Here is a 12,134-nt window from a genome sequence, read left to right as displayed (position 1 = left end):
CATTTGCCCGTCACCTGGCGATATGTAATTTTGCCATCCTTGTACAACGCTTCCGCAACTTACGAGGAAGCTTTAGCTCGGGTGTTCCTATCTAAATACATGTAAAAGGAGAATTCGTTTTTCTCGGCAACCACTGCACCAAATTTGGCGACGGTTGTTGCGTCTAAAAGAAACACTTAAAATCTAGTGACTGTTCGTTTCAAATTTTGTTAGGTTGTGAACGTTTTATTAAAAATTGGAAAAAAATAATAAATTTTCAAGAAACGAGACTATCAAGTTTACAACTCCGCAAATCATCAATGAAGAATGATATCACAATTCTGTGAATGGCACTTAATAGTACATCTAAAGCGGTCAAAATTGATATGTTACACATGATAGTATAAAAATTTAATGATATGAAAATAGCAGCTTTTGCTGAAACCTTGTACACAACGTCACAAATTCACGTAAGATATAAAGTGATATATGAAATTTGTCTGCCTTTAATGATCTAATGGGGGCCGTTCACAGAACCGCGATATCGGTTCTTGATGCACAGCTATTGGTTTGTAAATCTTGTGCTTCTATTTCTTTCAAACTTTCAAAATTTTGAAACTATATTAAACAAAACTCATACACTAAATCGAAAACTCGTTTCCAACAGTCAATAGAATTTAACTTTTTCTCTCAAATGCAACAAATCTCATTAAAATCGGTCCAGGGGTTATGTCGGAAAAACTTTTTTGTGTTTTACATGTATTTGAATAGGCCGCGTCGGAGTTGGGCCCGAGCTAAAGCTTCCTCTTAACACTAAATCTTGATTTCTAAGCTGAAGCTTTTTTTGCCTTCCGTCCAGGGTTTGGCGCGGTCACTTCTTCGGTTACTCTATATCTCGGCGAATGTGTTTGTGCACTTTGGAGGTGGGCAAAATCTACTTTCTCGAATACGAATCGAATAAGTATTTAGTCTCGAATTTACTGTCAAAAAGTCCAACGCAGAGGCATATATTCACAGCAGGAATATTTATCTAGGTAGTATTACCTACCCCACTTGTACTGACTAGTGCAATGAAGAGCCAAGAATCAGAGACAAGTGAGTTTTAAACACAAGATTACTAGTTATTATTAGAAAAAAAACTTGAAGAGGCCATCAAAGACAATAAAGGCATGGTGTCGCACACGCTCTCGAAAGAATGGCTGTTGAATGAGTAATTTGCTAAAAAAGCCAGATGAATGGTTGCCAAAAAAAGAAACTAAGTTGTAAAAACAAAAGTTTCAAACTTTTATGCTGCAGACACACGTAACAGGGCCCTTTGGAAGAACCCTTTATATCACTTTGCAGCGTCAACGATAGCATTACGACACGGCTAGACTAGCACAATCTTTAATAACAGACTGCAAGCAAAAATTACATGTCATGTAAGCTTCCACAGCGACACCGAAATCAAAGCTTCCATTATACATTTTGTTTTTGAATTGCTTCGAAAACATTGGTTGATGTCACAATTCAGTTAATTTCCGACACTTTCTTTAGCAAACGGAAAACAGTAACTAGAATTTCAAATTGCGTTTCTGCGACATATTCCATTAGTTTGAAATTTCGAGAATGCCGAGTAGTTCCTTTTTTGAATATGAATACTGACTGTTGGCGTGTAGTATTTGATTTGCATTCGGACCTTCGAATATTCACTCACCCGTCGTAAATATATATGCAAAAGTCATATATGCGTCGAATGGAAGCACAAGTGAATGGGGTAACGAAAAGTCGTAATAAGCGCACCTCTATTGCACGTAACAAAAAAAAAGCACCTATATAAACCTGGACATGTAATGTCAACTCTGAGACACCGACCTGCACACCGACCTGTTGATAGCGAGGTGAATTGGATCGTCACGGTTCAGTGAAAACAGCAGACGAGGACATGTTACAATAGCAGCCTGCTTAGTACATCAAGCAGAGTCGTGTTCTTCGCCTTGAGATCTTCCACGATACGAATGCGTTAAAGCTCGCGTCCTTGCCTCTTTTGTCTACGTAGCCCAAACCTGGTAATATATAACGGATTCTTTCATTAACTTTAGTTTCTTTCATTCAGCCATTTCATGGGGGCCACAGCTTGTTGCCAGAATGGGCATGTGTCACTATGATGCAAGAAAAACAGAATCTCTAATATTTAGCTTGATGTCGTAATTTTGCGTGCATACAAGTGTCATCACCATTGTGGGATCCAACTTGGATTAAAATATTGTGACCTTTCTGGTGGCTAAACGTATGCACTTCATGACAACATACGTTGCACAAGAGGAAAGTAAACAAAATTGTACGTGTCGAGAGTACATGTAAAGCATATAATTACCCACTCTACTGACGCTTCGCTTCACGTAAATTCCAGCATGCGCTTTTATTCAGCGTATTTTCTTTCTCCTTATTCCTCTCTCATTTGTTTCTCCAACGGTGTCCTTCACCTTGAAGTCCTTCAACTTTTTTTGTCTGATGATTAACAACCAAGTCTCCGCACTGCAGTGCCCATTTGCCGTATAAAACCTGTACTGGTGACTTCTTTGTGGCGCCCTTTACAGATCATCATCATCATCATCAGCCTGATTACGCCCACTGCAGGGCAAAGGCCTCTCCCATACTTCTCCAACTACCCCGGTCATGTACTAATTGTGGCCATGTTGTCCCTGCAAACTTCTTAATCTCATCTGCCCACCTAACTTTCTGCCGCCCCCTGCTACGCTTCCCTTCCCTCGGAATCCAGTCCGTAACTCTTAATGACCATCGGTTATCTTCCCTCCTCATTACATGTCCTGCCCATGCCCATTTCTTTTTCTTGATTTCAACTAAGATGTCATTAACGCGCGTTTGTTCCCTCACCCAATCTGCTCTTTTCTTATCCCTTAACGTTACACCTATCATTCTTCTTTCCATAGCTCGTTGCGTCGTCCTCAATTTAAGTAGAACCCTTTTCGTAAGCCTCCAGGTTTCTGCCCCGTACGTGAGTACTGGTAAGATACAGCTGTTATACACTTTTCTCTTGAGGGATAATGGCAACCTGCTGTTCATGATCTGCGAATGCCTGCCAAACGCACCGCAGCCCATTCTTATTCTTCTGATTATTTCACTCTCATGATCTGGATCAGCCGTCACTACCTGTCCTAAGTAGATGTATTCTCTTACCACTTCCAGTGCCTCGCTACCTATCGTAAACTGCTGTTCCCTTCCGAGACTGTTAAACATTACTTTAGTTTTCTGCAGATTCATTTTTAGTCCCACCCTTCTGCTCTGCCTCTCCAGATCAGTGAGCATGCATTGCAGTTGGTCCCCTGAGTTACTAAGCAAGGCAATATCATCAGCGAAGCGCAAGTTACTAAGGTATTCTCCATTTACTCTTATCCCCAATTCTTCCCATTCCATGTCTCTGAATACCTCCTGTAAACACGCTGTGAATAGCATTGGAGAGATCGTATCTCCCTGCCTGACACCTTTCTTTATTGCGATTTTGTTGCTTTCTTTATGGAGGAGTACAGTGGCTGTGGAGCCGCTATAGATATCTTTCAGTATTTTTACATACGGCTCGTCTACACCCTGATTCCGCAATGCCTCTATGACTGCTGAGGTTTCGACTGAATCAAACGCTTTCTCGTAGTCAATGAAAGCTATATATAATGGTTGGTTATATTCCGCACATTTCTCTATCACCTGATTGATAGTGTGAATATGATCTATTGTTGAGTAGCCTTTACGGAATCCTGCCTGGTCCTTTGGTTGACGGAAGTCTAAGGTGTTCCGGATTCTATTTGCAATTACCTTAGTAAATACTTTGTAGGCAACGGACAGTAAGCTGATCGGTCTATAATTTTTCAAGTCTTTGGCGTCGCCTTTCTTATGGATTAGGATTATGTTAGCGTTCTTCCAAGATTCCGGTACGCTCGAGGTCTTGAGGCATTGTGTATACAGGGTGGCCAGTTTTTCTAGAACAATCTGCCCACCATCCTTCAGCAAATCTGCTGTTACCTGATCCTCCCCAGCTGCCTTCCCCCTTTGCATAGCTCCCAAGGCTTTCTTTACTTCTTCCGGCGTTACTTCTGGGATATCGAATTCCTCTAGATTATTCTCTCTTCCATTATCATCGTGGGTGCCACTCGTACTGTATAAATCTCTATAGAACTCCTCAGCCACTTGAACTATCTCATCCATATTAGTAATGATATTGCCGGCTTTGTCTCTTAACGCATACATCTGATTCTTGCCAATTCCTAGTTTCTTCTTCACTGCTTTTAGGCTTCCTCCGTTCCTGAGAGCTTGTTCAATTCTATCCATGTTATACTTCCTTATGTCAGCTGTCTTACGCTTGTTGATTAACTTCGAAAGTTCTGCCAGTTCTATTCTAGCTGTAGGGTTAGAGGCTTTCATACATTGGCGTTTCTTGATCAGATCTTTCGTCTCCTGCGATAGCTTACTGGTATCCTGTCTAACGGAGTTACCACCGACTTCTATTGCACACTCCTTAATGATGCCCACAAGATTGTCGTTCATTGCTTCAACACTAAGGTCCTCTCCGTGACTCCTTTACAGATATCACCATGCTAATAGTCGGTGTTACTGCTCCATAGAGGGCCTTGATCATTACGGCGAATAGAACCTGCTTCTGCATGCTTGTCGATTTTGTCTTGTTCAAGCAGGTGTTCCACCGGGAATCGGGCTGCCCACCTTTGAAGCGCTTCAGGTAGAAAATTTTACAATGAGTACTACTTGCGCTCAAAAGGACACGCTTGTGTAGACCGTATGTGGAAGCCCTATAATTCACTGGATTATAGCATCTTACAGTACGCCCTTTTCGTTATATCTATCATTAAGTGCTTGTTATGTAGCGAAACTTGCCTCTAAGAAATTGTAATTGGAATCAAATGACGAGGTCTAGCTGAATCACTACCCACACTATGAAAACTTGTGGAGGATCCCCCCAAGCTCCAGTTGAACAAAAAAAAGTTAGGGACGTGTCACTTGGGAAACACGGGTTGCACGCAACCGTATGGACGCCGCCAACATACAGAGTGAGCACCGCGGCGTCGTAGTACAAAAGGAAAGGGCGTAACCGCATCTTATGATGTTACAAACTATTTAGATGTTTCAATAACTATGTGGAGATTGTCTGAACGTTTCTTCAGCACTCGTAACAGTTGTAAAGTACTTACAGTAACTGCAAGAAATTCGAGTGCCAGCGTGTTTCTTAGACTAATATCGTTGCTCTTCCAAAGCTAGGTTCTAGATGTGAGCACTTGTATGCTTACATCTAGCTTTAGGTACATGCAAAGAAACCTGGGCTGTCAAAATTAATTTCTACAATTATTCTACAATGAACCAATGGCCCTCAGTCCCCAACAGCTGCGGAGCACCTGACCAAGGTGGCGGTCAGACCTGTAACGCAGCAGAGAGTGCTAGGAATATCTGGGTCCGGGCAGGCCGCCTATGCAAACTGACCCTTGCAACGTTTGACACCCGAAGCCTCTCGAGTGAGGTTAGCTTAGCAGGACTCTTTGAGGAATTATCAGCAATTGTTTGGGATATTATCGGCCTTAGTGAGATAAGAACAGGTGAGGCTTACACATTGCTAAATAACGGCCATGTCCGCTGCTATAGAGGTCTCTCTGATAAGAAGCAATACGGGGTAGGATTCCTAATTCATAAGGACATAGCGGGCAACATTGACGAATTCTACAACATTAATGAGAGGGTAGCAGTAGTCGTAATCAAACTTAATAAGGGGTATAGAATAAAGGTAGTACAAGCCTACGATCCAATATCCAGTCACGACGATAAGGAAGTAGATCAGTTTTATGAAGATGTTGAACTAGCGATGAGAAAAGTGCAAACTCGGTATGCAGTAGTAATGGGTGACTTCAATGCAAAAGGGACGAAAAAGCAGGCGGGTGAACACCAACACAGTGTGTGACCTGTACAGTACCTAGAGGACTCAGGAGAACTCCATTCCAAACAATAATGAACAGGATGTAGAAACTCTTCCTATAACTGGAGATGAGGTAAGAAGGGCCTTGCGAGACATGAAAGGGAAAGGCGGCAGGAGAAAAGCGATGGAACGAAGAATGCTAGGCATAACTTTAAGGAACAGAAAGAGAGCGGTTTGGATCAGAGAGCAAACGGGTAGACATGATATTCTAATTGACATTAAGAGAAAGAGAAATGGCGCTTGGTAGGTCATGTTGTGCGCAGATTAGATAATCGTTGGACCATTAGGGTGAAAAAATGGATACCAAGAGAAGGGAAGCACCCTAGATGTCTGCAGAAGACTAGGTGGTGAGACGAGATTAGGAAATTTGCCGGTGCTAGTTGGAATGGGTTGGCGCAGGACAGGGGTAATTTTATTTCCTCCAGTGGACATAAAAATAGGCTGATGATGATGATGATTAAAGGTTATAGCAGTTCATCCCCTTGTACAACCTCCTGCTTGAGCCGAAAATTGCTCGGTAGCGCTGCCACTGTGTAACCTACTTGGTGCCTAATATCGTAAACTCTCAGTTGTACGATGGTCGGATTAACAAATATTTCAGAATAATCAACTTTCAGAAAATCGCCGGCAGTTTTCCTATGCATTCAAGCAAGAATCTTTCAGTTAAACGAATTTCTGAATAGCGAATATTTCAGTTGAGCGAACTTGATGAGTGGACCCGGGCTCATCTTTTAAATCAGTTTAATGAAATTTTGAGCATTGCAGCGCTGGCGTAGCCGATGCCCACCGCCCACAAATCGCCCCTCCAGCGGTGGTTATGTGCAGTGTGACAGTCAGCTGGTTACCTGTGCTTAACTATCAGATCTGGAAATTGTTTCGAGTGTTCGTCCCGAAGAAGAAAAGTGCGACGAGGAAGATGCAATGGTAAAGGCAGATTCAAATCCTGCAATTCTAGTCGAGGCTGTAGGAAGCCTTGGAAATTTGGACGATTTCCTGTCAGAGTAAAAGGCTGCGCCAGAAGAAATGCACAAAAGCAGACTTTTTGGCTACCTTTGTTACTTCTTGAACCTTAAAAGCACTAGTGGAAATCAAAATTACACATTTTTTTTTCTAGATGAGATACGCAAGAACGTAACTGTTACGCACTTCGTATATATTGACATAAATAACTCCATAAATAGCATTTCACACTTTTGACTCGATGTCTGCAGTGCCCTATACTGTTCCATATTCTAGTGAATATTCAGTTTAGTGAACTTTCTGTTAAGTGAATGGTTTCCTTGGGTCTCTTGAAGCTCACACAACTGAAAGTTCACTTAGTCGCGACTGTCAAGCATTGAGGTCGAGTCACGGACTTACTGCTTAGTATGGTCGAATTTGCATAGTTGTGGGTTTCGTTGGCGTCGGGAAAAGTGCTTTCGTTGGTGGCGAAAAAAGTGAAGTTAATTCGCGCACTTGCCCTAAAAAGGAAGAAAGAAAGAACGGCATGCTTATTTTATTCACAGAGATTTCAGCTGAAAGTGAGCGACTTGCCAATAGATGCCTAGCATTGCTTACAAAATACCGCAGACGTCCAAGGTGGCCTTCAAAATAGTTCGTTTATTCGCGGGCAGGCGTGTTTAAGTCCCTCCAGCAAAATGTTTCTAAGTGTACATGAGCACACGGTGATATCCAAATGCCCCTTGCAATACACTAAATGTCTACCATACAAAATAAAAAAAATCCTGTCATGCCATAGCAAGCTTAAACGCTGCGTTTTTTACTTGCGCTGATCAACATACGAGGTGCTTTTTTTATTATGGCTATAGTCAATATAAGGACATCCCAAGTAAATTTTCGCCGTCTACGTCGCCATGAGGCTTCGCATATATTTACACCTATGTGCATGCTATATGCCGTGCCTTTTAAAAATGATATTTTTCTTCGCGAACCCCGCCGGGTCTCGTGGGCGTGGCTGAGGCCTGGCTGCTTTCTTGCCGAATAGGCCAACCAAACACAGCGGAGCAGGCGCCCCACTGGGTCCCTCGCACCATTACCAGATGGTGCTCGCCTCTGCGCATTCGCGGAGAAAGTTTGGTTTTGCATCCGCGTTAAGAAAGTAAGGTGATCGGAATTCTTCGTAGGTTTTTGAAGCGAAGCTTTCTTTGCCTCTTCGACTTTCCCACCACTACTGGTGGTGGTGCTGCTGCGGTCTGGAAGACCGCGTCGGGGGGTGGCTCAGAGCGTGTGTATACGCGGCAGAGAGGAAAGGCGACGTGAGAAACTATTTTGGATCTTTCCATTGTGTCGCATGTGCACAATGTTTTCTGAAGCTCCCTGGGCGTCACCACATTAGTGTCTTGGCAGCTGTGATTATGTGTCACCCCCTGCAAAAGCACAGCATAAGCTAGAGCACTTACTGTTCAACTAACGCGCGAATTCAGAGGGAAGCTGAATAAAATTGTAGAGAGAGGGGGGTTGTGACGCGAGAAGGCAAGGAAACTCTACTACTATAAACACGCACGTGGTTGTGGGCAAAGCGGATAACATTAAAAATTATGGGGTTTTAACCTACCGAGACCACGATCTGTAGCGGGGTACTCGGGAATAATTTGGACCACCTGGGGTTCTTTAACGTGCACCTAAACCTAAACATAGGAGGGTTTTCTCATTCCACCCCCATCTAAGTGCAGCCGCCGTGGCTGGGATTCGATCCTGCGGCCTCGTGCTTAGCAGCCCAACAGCTAGATAAACTTAGGTTCTAGGTACTTTACGTTAAGCTTCTGCAATTTCTGAAAATAAACACCATGCAAATTTGTCAAATGGACAACTTACGCAGGGCGTGCAGAAGTAGAGCCGCATTAAAATGGTGCACCGCAAGGTCTAAACGACGCTACGGAAGTGGTCACACGTCAAGTCAACAATGCTGTGCCCGCCGCTGTAGCTCTGCGGCTATGGCATTGCTCGAGGTCACGCATTTCATCCCGACCGTGGAAGCCGCACTTCGAATATAAAACGCTCGTTTAGAGACACGTGAAGGACAGGTTAATGATCACAACGGTGCACAAATTAAACCGGAGTCCACCATTGCGTGCATCACGATCCTATTGTGGTTTTGACACGTAAAGCCCCATAATTCAATTAAAGTTTAACACTTCCGCCACCACGCGATGTGCCATGTGAGGCAGCGACAATGCTCAGCCCTCTCATAGGTTATGAAGTATGGCGTACTACAAAGCCTTAAGCAAGGACCTCTCCCTGTGTTTTCTGTGTATTACGCAGACAAACAGCTGTGGTGTAAGGAAAGTAACTTTCAATATAACCTCACCCCTCTCGTGTTGGACTGAACCTTGAAGAAATTAAACATTCACAATCAACATCACCGCTAATTATCGTCAATCCAAGCAAACAGCCAAGAAAGCTTCGCTTACGTCGATTCCCACAATGCGTGGGATCAGCATTATCTCTTTTTATTCATTTTCTTGTTCCTTTCTTTAAATCGGTAGTACATTAGGCTATATAACTACAAGACGTTGGTGGCGCAACCCACCGCCCCGTTCCAAAGGGGCGCTCATGGCAACCATCTATGTGTCCGCGACGTCGGCGGCGCAAGGCGTGCTGGGGAAGGAAGAAAAAAGGAACCACGAAGACCTCCTTTGCGTATCCGCGGCGGCACGTTGGGGCCTGGAGCCGGGTCTCTCATGCCGCACTCGTGGCAGGCTCGCGTTTCCGGCCGTAGGCAGGCTGTACCGCGGTGTCCCACTTCGTAGCATACCCTGCAGTCTTCTTATGCAAGGTACATCGATACTCCGCTCCGTACAGCCAGGGGTAGTGCGACACGTCAGGTCCCGCGAACGTTAGAACGACTGTTGTCGAATCCTTTCCCTCTCTTCTTGCCTTCTAGATTTTGAATCCCTCATGTATTATGTTCTCCTTGTTCTCTTCGATCGTCAGTCGCGTTGGTGCACCTTGAATCACTCTTTTCATGGCGTCGTCGGGCTCCAGCCCGTACATTTCTGCCGAGTGTTCTGTTTCTCCGACCTTGATCTTGCTCACTCCGATTTTTATCGTCCTTTCCTTGGTTGGAGTGCTCGCGGTTGCCTTGTTTTGGTTCTGGCGGGCCCTTAGTCGAAGGTTTGCCTGACGCCACCTCGTATTTGTGGCCTGTAGCAGAGCCAGCGAGTTCGAACGGCTAGAGCTCGCCCACGTCGAGTCCGCTTCGTGGCGGCGTCACTATTTTGTAGTCGCCTATGGGGAGAAGTGCTGGCCTGCGTGCTGGCTTTGTTATCGTCAATCTCGTTTGTCGCTCCAGGAGTGGAGACGGTGGCGGCTTGCCGGTAGTTTGACTTAGCTGTGGTCGGCCTCGTGGCTCAGCTGAGGTCGCCTTCGAGGCCGCCGTGATCCGCTCACCTGCTGCTGTTGATTCCTTGCTCTCCTCTTTGTCTTGTTGCAAATGGTTGTCTTCTTCGTCCGTCTGTACACTGTGCTTCACTCCGTGCGTGGGGGCCACATTGCCCGTCCTGGACTGGTCCTGCTCCTCGGCCCTGCTCGTAGCTAGGCCCACCGCGCCAACAAGACTGGTCTCTGGGCCTACCAGACTAGCGTTAGGCCTTGACCGCGCACAAGGAAGAGTGCCTTTAAATTCTCACAAGTCTCACTGGTGTAACTTTAGTCTTCCCAGGCGTCTTTCACCTGGCTGAATCGGATTGTATAGTAGAACTACACAAATAATAGTTTTCTCGCGACTTTTTGTGTTTGATGCGGAGCTCATGGAACGCACGTCGAGCTCAGCGCGTGAGGCGCGCGCTCCTCAGGTTGCAGATATCAGCATATTGTGCTCCGTGTAGTTTGCTACGAGCGTTATCACCTGAATACCTATGCTATCTTTTACTTTAAACAGAGGAAGGGGCGTCTCTGATTCTTCTTCTTGGACAACAATGAATGATGAAGCATTTCGCTGAAGCTCTTTCTACCGCTTCAGCATATTAATATTAAACAGTTTCGTAGCGTGTCCCAAGGCCAACCAATAGTCGTGGCCGCTCTCCTTTCTTCCGTGTAACCAGAAATGACATTTTCAAATGCACAAGTCGCTTGTTTTCACTAGTTGGGAGTAGTACGAGGGCCCGGTCACTAATTTAAGCTGTGTCTTGGCGCTTCGGTCATACTTTTGAGCGTTTTAAGCTCGGAACAGATTTTCTTGCGCCAGCCTGAAAGTATGTTCAAGGCGTTCTCTCAGATCAAGCACATAACCGCATGTGGTCTTGACCTCTTTACTTAGGTCATCTCCGGTGCACAGCTCTCTGCGAATATTTAGGGGTTATGGGAAATATCGGCCTTATATTGGTTCAAAAAACAGCTAAGCCCATGCTGGCCTGGGACACTTCTCGATATGCAAATGAGAGTGTTGCCAGAAAGCGGGCCCACGACATCGGTTGCTCTTGGCACAACTTGCGCAGCATCTACTTGAAAGTGCAACTGAACATCTCTGTGAGGTCACTGCAGATCGGGTGGTAAGACGTCGAACTCAAGTGCCTAATTGCCAGTAAGCCATTCACCTCCTTCATTAATTCTGACGTGAAGCAGGAGGCTTAGTCGCAAAGGTTGTCGCGTGAAAATCCTATCCGGGAAAACTTATCAAGCAGCCCATCTGCTGCTCTTGCTGCATCTACTGAGTGCAGCGCAACAGCATAATTACACCGTGTGACGAAATCCACCAAGGTGAGAATGTACCAATTACTTTTTCTTGAAACAGGCGTCAGAGTTCCAATGATATTCACAGCCACCCATTCGACTAGAGTATCAATAAAAGGCATTGGTGCAACAGGTGATTTGCCCACTTTGGCGTTAGGGTATAAATTATGGGGTTTTACGTGCCAAGACCACTTTCTGATTATGAGGCACGCCGTAGTGGAGGACTCCGGAAATTTCGACCTCCCGGGGTTCTTTAACGTGCACCTAAATCTAAGTACACGGGTGTTTTCGCATTTCGCCCCCATCGAAATGCGGCCGCCGTGGCCGGGATTCGATCCCGCGACGTCGTGCTCAGCAGCCCAACACCATAGCCACTGAGCAACCACGGCGGGTTTGGCTTTAAGATATGTCCTCTGGCAGGTGTTGCATGACTTCACATATCTGCGGATTTCTTTCTGTACACCCAGCAAGTAAAATGACTGAGAAACTCGGTCCTTCATTTCCTCAATATCTT

At 45.0% G+C, this 12,134-nt stretch overlaps 1 long non-coding RNA gene across 1 annotated transcript in view; it reads right to left on the bottom strand.

Annotated features, from left to right (window-relative positions):
* The window catches only part of LOC129383011 (uncharacterized), a 35,714-nt gene extending 28,307 nt beyond the window's left edge, over positions 1 to 7,407 (bottom strand). The window contains exon 1 of the long non-coding RNA XR_008610959.1: positions 7,310 to 7,407. This is a non-coding gene — a long non-coding RNA (uncharacterized lncRNA). The remainder of the gene's footprint in view (positions 1 to 7,309) is intronic.
* Positions 7,408 to 12,134: the final 4,727 nt, after the last annotated feature.

The sequence above is a fragment of the Dermacentor andersoni genome, chromosome 3, assembly GCF_023375885.2.
Source record: "Dermacentor andersoni chromosome 3, qqDerAnde1_hic_scaffold, whole genome shotgun sequence".
Taxonomy (NCBI): Eukaryota; Metazoa; Arthropoda; class Arachnida; order Ixodida; family Ixodidae; genus Dermacentor; species Dermacentor andersoni.
This window is presented reverse-complemented; position numbering and strand designations above follow the sequence as displayed.